General features: G+C 44.3%; 1 long non-coding RNA gene across 1 annotated transcript; it reads right to left on the bottom strand.

Moving 5' to 3' along the window:
* Positions 1–1,618: 1,618 nt before the first annotated feature.
* Positions 1,619–9,558, bottom strand: LOC129476831 (uncharacterized). The gene is made up of 2 exons (XR_008655122.1): positions 9,385–9,558; positions 1,619–1,923 (listed from the first exon to the last, which is right to left on the bottom strand). It is a non-coding gene; the product is annotated as an uncharacterized lncRNA (long non-coding RNA).
* Between the last annotated feature and the right edge of the window lie 421 nt (positions 9,559–9,979).

Here is a 9,979-nt window from a genome sequence, read left to right as displayed (position 1 = left end):
ACAAATTTTATTAGGAAAGTGATGTCCGTCGGACCACGGAAAGATGGGAAAGAAATGCACCTTTTCCTGAAGGAAGGCTACTCTCAGAATTCTCCTTCAAATTCCAAAGCCCAGGGAATCTATTAAGTACTTAAACACATTCCTCCTGGTTTAAGGACTTAGAAGGAAATTATAATAAAACTCTTCAGGGACTGCTCCTGGGTCCAGAAAAACAGGTGAGCAGAGCAGCTGCAAATGATTAAGTAAATAGGCATCACTGTTAGGGAACTGCAGTGAAAATTAAAGTAAAAAGAAAACAAACACTACATACTACTAATTCTAAGATTATCCAAAGAATAAAATTTACACTCGAAGCTGACATACTTCAAGAAGTATTTGCTACTAAAGAACCTGTTTTTCACTTTCCACTTCGTTGACAGTACTGCTCGTCAGAACTCAAAAGTTTGAAAGCATGTTCATCTATCCACCATCATCCACTGCAAGAATGGCAGACAAGAAGTAGACTTAATTATTCCCATTTTACAGATGTGGAACAAAAGTCAAACGGGCCAAATGTCTTAGCCAGATCTCCTAAGCAACAAAATCAGAAACAGAATGCAGATGTTAAAACCTGCAATACTGGCAAATCCACTTCACTTCCTCTGGCAATATGGAGAACAGAAGAAAATCCTTGGCCCTCCGTGCCTTGTATTCAAGAATCTCAACACGTCTTTCATGTAGCAACTCCAGAATCCTCTGGGAACTCTAGGAAGATAAATGAAATGCATTTGTCCAAAACTCTGACAGATGAGGCAGGGTTGGAGCCTTTGAAACCCCTTTCAAATCTGGAGGAGCTCATGTGTTCTGAATGCCAAATTTTAGCTTCTCAAAATTCTAGAAATGGAGTTTGGAGAGATAATCAGGTTCCATTTTTAAGGAGAAAAACAATACATTTATTTAAAACACTAGGAAATAGTTATGTGTGTCTTTTATTTGTAAGTCTCCAAGAAAGTTATTACTGGCAGGAATGCCAGAGAGCTGTCATGTTAGAAAGGATAGAAAAGTAATTCACCTAGTTCAAAGTTAAGACAGGAAGTGATCAGCTCTATACTTTCCAAAGAGTTCCTATATGATGCAGGAAGAAGTTCCCTCCTCTTGGAAACATAGATTTTTGGTTTTTCTTTTAATTAAAAAGTGATGCAGGGCCCATTCTAAAATGTGGCTTATGCATTCAGAATTTAAATGCCCGTCACTGATGAAAGTTACAATAAAGAACAGCAAGAGAAACTAATTACCAAGGACTCCAGCTATTCTCACATTTCTAAACTAACTTTCCCTCTTAGGCCATTAGCAAAATGCTTTATCATGAGTATTGGCTTCCTTTTTATTTATTTTACTATGCTAAAACTGCAAAAGGATTTTATTTTCATTATAGACATGATATAATTTAGTTATTATTTCTGGCTAATTCATGTTTAGCCAGAAAACTTTGTCGGCTACTTTCCCATCTCAATATGCAAAGCGTCAGTTTAGTCAAATATCTCTTTGTTGATGCAGTGACTTCCAGAAATCCCCTGGGCCATCACTGAACTCAGGTCACTGTTCATACTCTGAGAATCACCTCACATCATCAGTCACCTGCCAGTCACTTGTGTTATTAATGTTTTCTCCTAGTTTCTACTTAATCATGGGAGCAGGAGTTTTCACCACTCACCTGGACTTTCTTAGGTAAGTTCTGTGTGATTTTCCTTTTAGGCTACCCCCAGGCTGGACCCGAGAATCTGTAGTTCCCCAGGTTTCTGGAGTCTCTGTCCTCTTGTTGGCTTGTTCATTCTGATGGCTTGCATCTTCCTTTTAACTTGTTCCCTTCGACCCATGGAAAAATGATGCACGATCCCCACATCAATCCCAGGTTTTTAGCCCAAGCTCTGCAGCTTCACAAACCTGTGAGCCATACAGAAAGGAAACCACATCGGCAGAGTTGACAAAATCAGAAGAGAGCACCGCCGAGGCTCACCGTCACCACGGCTGCAGGATGAGGCCAGCGTTGACACACCACGTTGAAAAGTGGACAATGGAGCTGTGTGTTTGATCCTTGGGCCTGACTCAATGACTTTCTTCCTATTTTGATATATTTTTTGATATATTTAAGTAACAGAGAATTTGGACTTTGTGCTCAACAAAATAATTAAACAAGTTTCTTCTTCCTTCTTTTTTTTTTTTTTTTTTTTTTTTTGAGATGGAGTCTCGCTCTGTCACCCAGGCTGGAGTGCAGTGGCATGATCTCAGCTCACTGCAAGCTCCCCGTCCCGGGTTCACACCATTCTTCTGCCTCAGCCTCCCGAGTAGCTGGGACTACAGGCGCCCGCCACCACGCCTGGCTAATTTTTTGTATTTTTAGTAGAGACGGGGTTTCACTGTGTTAGCCAGGATGGTCTCGATCTCCTGACCTCGTGATCCACCCGCCTCGGCCTCCCAAAGTGCTGGGATTACAGGTGTGAGCCACCGTGCCCAGCCTCTTCCTCCTTCTTAAGATGCCTGAGGACAATTTTTATGATAATACTTTTCAGGCACTTTGTGGAAAATTTTTAAAACATAATTTCAGCTTTTATTTTAGACTCGGGGGTACAGGTGCAGGTTTGTGACATGGATATATTGTGTGACTCTGAGGTTTGGGGTATGAAAGACCCACAGAGTGAGCATAGTACCCAATAAGCAGTTTTTTCAGCCCTTGTTCCCTGCCCCGCCTCTCTAGCAGGCCCTGGTGTCTACTGTTCCTTCTTTATCTCCGTGTGTACCCAGTGTCTCGTTTCTTCTTTATCTCAATGTGTACCCAGTGTCTAGCTCCGACTTATGAATGAGAACATCCAGTATTTGCATGTCTGTTCCTGCATTAATTCACTTAGGATCATGGCCTCCAGTTGCATCTATGTTGCTGCAAAGGACATGCTTCCATTCTTTTGTGGCTGCATGGTATTCCGTGATGTCCATTTTCCTTGTCCAGTCCACTATGGATGGGCACCTAGGTTAATTCCATGTCTTTGCAATTGTGACTGGTGATGCAATTAACATACAAGTGCTTGTGTCTTTTTTATAGATGGTTTATTTTCCTTTGGATACATACCCAGTAATGGGATTGCTGGGTCGAATGGGAGTTCTATTTTTAGTTCTTTGAGAAATCCCCAAACTTCTTCCCACAGTGGCTGAAATAATTTACATTCCCACCTACAGTGTATAAACATTCCATTTTCTCTGCTGCCTCAGCAGGATCTGTTGCTTTTTGACTTTTTAATAATAGCCATTCTGACTGGTGGGAGATGGTATCTCATTGTGGTTTTGATTTGCATTTCTCTGATGATCAGTGATGCTGAGCATTTTTTAATATGTTTGTTGGCTTCTCGCATGTCTTCTTTTGAGAAGTGTCTATTCATGTCCTTTGCCCACTTTTTAGTGGGGTTGTTCTTTTGCTTATTGAGTTGTTTCAGTGCCTTCAGATTCTGGATATTAGACCTTTGTCCCATGCACAGTTTGCAAATATTTTCTCCCATTCCGTGGGTTGTCTGTCCACTCTGTTGATTGTTTCTTTTGCGTGCAGAAGCTCTTTAATTAGGTCCCACTTGTCAATTTTTGTTTTTGTTGCAATTGCTTTTGAAGACTTAGTAAAACATTCTATGCCAAGACTGATATCCAGGATGGTGTTTCCTACATTTTCTCCTACGATTTTTATAGTTTGAGGTTTTTCATTTAAATATTTAATCCATCTTGAGTTAATTTTTGTATATGGTGAAAGGTAGGGGTCAAGTTTTAATCTTCTACAAATGGCTAGCCAGCTATTCCATCACCACTTATTGAATAGGGAATCCTTTCTCCATTGCTTATTTTTGTTGACTTTGTTGAAGATCAGATGGTTGAAGTCATGCGGCTGTATTTTTGGGTCCTCTATTTCGTACCTTGGTCTATGTATCTGTTTTTGTGACAGTACCATACTGTTTGGGTTACTGTAGCCTTATAGTATAGTTGGAAGTCAGGTGATACGATGTTTCCACTTTATGGAAATTTTTAATAAATGGTTGGAATGTGATGGGTGTTTTATACACATGATCTAATTAACTTTCATGGAAACTCTACAAAATGGTTATTTTACAGATGAGTAATAAGATCCTGGGAGATTACAGAACTTGCCTGGATTTACACAGCTAGGAAGTGGTAGGAGCAGAATTCAACTCAGTTTTCAGTTTGGTGTTCAGGATCTCTACCCTCCAATATTCTCCATCTCAGAAACGAAGAATCTGTGAACTAGAGTGAGAAAAAGTTTGGGGCCCAGAATCTCCTGCCTGATGTCAAGATAATCAGTTCTTAAACTTTTTGAAACCATAAACCCTTTTGAGGTATAACGAAAACCATGAGCCATTTCACTAAGAAATGTGTGTGTCCACATGTACAGAAACACACACTCATTCACTAACTCAGCCTTCTGCATAGTGTTTAAGATCCACCACCACCAGGGGCCAGGCGCGGTGGCTCACGCTTGTAATCCCAGCACTTTGGGAGGCCGAGGCGGGCGGATCACGAGGTCAGGAGATCGAGACCACAGTGAAACCCCAACTCTACTAAAAATACAAAAAATTAGCCAGGCGTGGTGGCAGGCGCCTGTAGTCCCAGCTACTTGGAGAGGCTGAGGCAGGAGAATGGTGTGAACCCGGGAGGCGGAGCTTGCAGTGAGCCGAGATTGCGCCACTGCACTCCAACCTGGGTGACAGAGCGACACTGTCTCAAAAAAAAAAAAAAAAAAAAAAAAAAAAAGAAAAGATCCACCACCAGACCAAAGGAGAAAGCCCTTCACAGCTGGTTCTGACTTACTGGTAACGCTTCAATCCCAAAATAATGTTTCCAAAGAAAGCTCTTTTCCACAAAGCCAGACACAAGACTGCTACTTTTACAGTGAAAACTGTCCCTGTAAAGTTGACAGGAGATGCTTGTGCTGTTCTGAAAGGATGCAGTTATGGTGTTGGAGATATGGTCTATCTAAATAACCAATCTTACCTCAGGTCAAAACACGTTGCCACTGCTGTTATACATAGCCCAAGTTTATTGAAGTCTATTTGTAATAATGTCCAGAGGCCATGTTAGCCTTTCCACTCAGGAAACAACTTTCATTAGTATATGGAACTTGCAGAATCTATCAGCTGCAGAGCTAATAAAGGCTGACCACTGCCGAGGCTCATTAAGGCACAAGATGTGCTCATGGAAAGAGAAGGAGATCTGGTAAAATTTATAGGAGGCATCTTATTCTAAACTCAGACGATCTAAACTACTTTTGAATTTTTGCTCCTTGTTAACAGTCAATCTAGGGGTCCCTTCCTCCTTTCTTCATGTGAGACCACCTTTAAAGAAAAAAAAGTTTTAAAATAGCAACAGAAAGCTTGCCAGGAATACTCTGGGGCAGTACGGACCACACAGGTACAATTTATACCGGCAGAAAGCAACGTAAGAAGATATTCCAATAAAGAAAGCCTTGATCACCTTCAGCAGCTTTTCCTCCTCTTGCCTCTCTTCCCTAGCACAACACACAGGCCAGGACGGCATGCCATTAACCCTCCACTTCTGCCCTCCTCCCTCAGCCCTAAGCTGAGTATTAAAATGAATCATACAAAGAGAAAAATCCTTAGGTATTTCAGACAAATAGCATAGTGCCTGGGCTATGTATTAACAGAAACAGCAACAAAAAAGACATTTGTCCCTTGACCTTACAGAGCCAATGGGATTTTACATCCTTCGTGGAACCATCATCCATCATCAACTGACTTTGCTTCCTCTTAATTCCAGCAGCCTCCTCTGGCTTTCACACGGGAAGCCATCATTTCCTTGGTCTTGGCTAGTCTTGCCCCCATCCTGGGCAAATTCTTTAGCTCCTTTCCTCTCTATAAAGCAGTGCTCTAAGGTGGAGATTCAATTACATTATTTTGGACATTTTATTACTATTTCTATATGTCCAGATGCTTGCCCAAATAAAACCGGATTTATTCTTTGATGCCTGTAAAGTAATTTAGCCACAAGAGCACTGAAGCCAATGGCGTTTCTGCAGAGGCCAGCTCCAGGGATGCCGTGCACACAGGCTCCTCTCCTGTAGCTCACAGAGGGGCATCCTTGGCTATGCCAGATGCCCATGATGTGTCCACAGCTCACAAGGGTGCGTATAGGATGTGCACGGCTGGGGGGTGAGCAGCATGTCTGTGCCCCAGGGGCCCTGGACAGGAAGGTGCAGGCGTGCCAGGCCCTGCATGGCTGGAGGCGCTGGCAGAGGGGAAGGTGGAAAATTACACAGCACCTGTCTGCTGCTTCCTGGCTTATCTGCCCTCAGTAAGTCTCTTTGTTTGAGCACTTGGAACCTCCTTCCTCTATCTCCTAAGTCATTATTCATTCCTGTACATGCTTGAGCATCTCCAAGTGCTTTTTTGAACAACAGAACCAAGTTTAATAATCACACCACTGTACCACATACAATACAGCAAGACATGTGCCATGTACTTCCACATGACACATGGAAAGGTGATTAAAAAGCCAAGAAGGCAGGAGAATGGCATGAACCCAGGAGGCGGAGCTTGCAGTGAGCCGAGATCGCACCACTGCACTCCAGCCTGGGCGACAGAGCGAGACTCCATCTCAAAAAAAAAAAAAAAAAAAAAAAAGCCGAGAAGGACTTCCATGCAAACGTGCCTTGACTCACTAGGAGCAAAGAAAATCATGACTGTTTCGATTCTGTTACCTGGAAGAAGGCAGCTTAGTTCAAGGATAGCAAAGAAATTTGTGCTTACATTAGACAATGCAATTAGCTCTGCAGTCTATTCCTCAGCCTCATGTTAAATTCAGGGACTCAGGTTGCATGAAGGCTTGGCCCTTCTGACTGCATATAATTTGCAATGCTGGTCTATAGGAAAGTGTGGTTGGAACTATGTAGTCAAAATAATTGGGATATTTTGTTTTTTGTGTATTATTCAGTACTGGTAATTTGGACCATCGGAGGCAATTTTCAGTCCTTTATTCATTTTTAGAATTTTGTTGTTATTTGAAGAATTTGTCAGGTCATTCTGTGACCGTTTTTTCCCTAATTCATTTTCCACCTGTAAAATATTGGACTATATATGAAACATCTATAGGAAGCATACCATTATTTTATCTATCAGTACAAAAATAAAAAAATACCTCCAGTTAAATTATGAATCAATACTTTCTTGCAAGTGTCTTTAAGTCACCCTCACCTCAGAGGTGCTAAAATATCAAGAGAAATGAGCATGTTTTAATTCAGAATATTGGAAATGTGTGCGCTCTGCAGTTGGAACAATGGTAATAGCTAGTAATGGGCTTGTTTTAGATCTCAGTTTATTATTTTTGTTCAAAATAAGAAAAATGTATATTCACTAAACCCCCACAGAGCCAAATAGAAATACAAGACCATCAAAAAATTGAAGAGAAACAAAAGAAGAACCTAAACTACATTGAGATTTCTCCCAGCAATGATGAGAGGTGGGTACAAACCTTCCTCCCCTGCAACATGCCTGCAAAGCAAGCGGGAGGAGGCTTTAAAGGCGTAAATGGACAAGGAAAAAGGAAAAAGACAAGGAGACAACGTGCAAGAAAATTCCAGAAGCTGGAAAGCAGACAGACAGTAGGAAGCAACTTAGATAGCAGAGGGAAAATCCAAGACGCAGTCGGGTCCAGCTGGCACAAAAGGATCGGGGTGAAGATGGTGACAATGGGATTCCCACAAGGACGCTGCAGCCAGGCTCCTCGATGGCAAGAACTCTGTCCACAAACCTCACCACACACTTAGAGCCACCAAGCAGTGGCATCTTGTCTCCCTTACATAGGAGCACACACCAGCAGTCACCAGACATTTGAGGACAGCCTCTCCTGTGAGAGGCAAAGACTCAAGCGGACCCAAGAAGCCAGAGACTGGGGAGAGAGCCCTAGTGTGCACAGGAGCAAGCCTGCCGGAAGGAGGACAGGAGAGGCAGCCCCCCTCCTCCCTCCTGCTCCTCCTCCAGCTCTGCCCGTCTCCCTCACCAGACAGGCCCAAAAGGGAGTGGGGACCTGAAGAGAGGAGAGGGAAGTTGAGGCTTCCCCAGAGTGGACGGGGCAGAGAGCAAAGTGAAGAGAGGCGACAGTTAGGGGTTCCGAAGAGAAGAGAGGGGGACAGCTAGGGGTTCCGAAGAGAAGAGAGGGGACAGGTAGGGGTTCCAAAGAGAAGAGAGGGGACAGCTAGGGGTTCCAAAGAGAAGAGTGGGGACAGCTAGGGGTTCCAAAGAGAAGAGAGGGGACAGTTAGGGGTTCCGAAGAGAAGAGAGGGGACAGCTAGGGGTTCCGAGGAGAAGAGGGGGACAGCTAGGGGTTCCGAAGAGAAGAGAGGGGACAGGTAGGGGTTCCGAAGAGAAGAGAGGGGACAGCTAGAGGTTAGGGGTTCCGAAGACTTCCTGGAAATATCAGGTCCTTGGATGGTGCTGCTTAAGAGAAAAAAACAATGAAACTATCACCGACTTTGAAAGAAATATGAAAAGCCAAAACCCTGAGCCAGATCGAGAGTGGCACTCCCCTTTCCACTCAGGACCCTTCCTGCAGAGCAGCCAGTTCCATCCAACATGCCTTCTCCAAGAAAGGAGAGACATGAATGAGAAACACTGCACAGTCCTGGAGGCCTCCTTAGCTGCAGCCCTATTGTCAGTTGTCAGCACTCTGCCTGTTTTCTTTTTTGTTTTTTGGGGTTTTCTTGTTTTTTTGTTTTTTGAGATGGAGTCTCATTCTGTTGCCCAGGCTGGAGTGTAATGGCGTGATCTCAGCTCACTGCAACCTCTGCCTGCCAGGCTCAAGTGATTCTCCTGCCGCAGCCTCTGCAATAGCTGGGACTACAGGCGCCCATCAGCACACCCAGCTAATTTCTGTATTTTTAGTAGAGACGAGGTGTTACCATGTTGGCCAAGTTGGTCTCAGACGCCTGACCCCAGGTGATCCACCCGCCTCGGCATGCCAAAGTGACTCTGCCTGTTTTCTAATTCCATGCAGCAGCAGACAGCGGTGTCGCTGAACGTCTGCCACTTGTTAACCAGGCCCTCTTCCTCCAGAAAAATAAGATTTCCCTGACTTTCCTGAAAGCTTCCTCCTGCTGCCTCCTGGAAGTCCAGAATTCCATGAAGAGTGTGTGCAGGGGTCTAAGGTCTCACCAGCACACTCCCCAGAATTCCTCCAATTCCTCACCTTCCACCTACTCCCTGGTTTCAAAGGTTCTTTTATATTGTAGGGGTCGTCTTGGCAGCACCTCACTTCCAGGTACCGATCTCTGCATCAGTTACATTTTTCTGCATCACAAATTACCCCAAACCTTAGCAGCTGGAAAACACAGGCATTTATTACCTGAGTTTCTGCGGGCAGGAGCAGGTGTAGCTCCTGTGGCTCCTCCGGCTCCAGGCAGCTCACACAGTGACTGGGGCTGTGCTCTTGTCCCAGGGCCTGACGGCGTGGGCACTCCTGAGGCCCAGTCCCTCACCATGTGGCCTTGCCATAGCATTGCCTCCCAGATGGCCACTGGCTTCCCCCAGGCCAAGAGGCTCAACAGCAAGCAGGAAAAGCACCCAAGACAGAAGCCACAGTCTTTCTATGACCTAAACTCAACCGTGACACCTGCCATTTTGCTGTATTCTACTCATCAGGAGTGAGTCACTAAAGCCCGGCCCACACTCAGGGGAGGGACCACCCAAGGTCACCACAGGGGCAGGAGTGACCTCGGAAAATCTCCCAGGCATGGAAAGCTTGTTTCTAGATTGAAAGGGCACCCCACGTGCTCAGATAAGTGAAGGAGCATGGTCTAACACCAGGCATTTCATCAGAAGCCTGCAGGGCAGCCAAGAGAGAAAACCGCCTGGATGTCCCTAAGGAAACAGGAGATGTTTCACATACAGACATACACAGAAACACAAATACGCACACACACACACATATATATGTACAC

This window comes from Symphalangus syndactylus, chromosome 2 (assembly GCF_028878055.3).
Source record: "Symphalangus syndactylus isolate Jambi chromosome 2, NHGRI_mSymSyn1-v2.1_pri, whole genome shotgun sequence".
Taxonomy (NCBI): Eukaryota; Metazoa; Chordata; class Mammalia; order Primates; family Hylobatidae; genus Symphalangus; species Symphalangus syndactylus.
The sequence above is the reverse complement of the archived record's forward strand: the minus strand, read 5'-3'. Positions and strand labels throughout refer to the sequence as shown.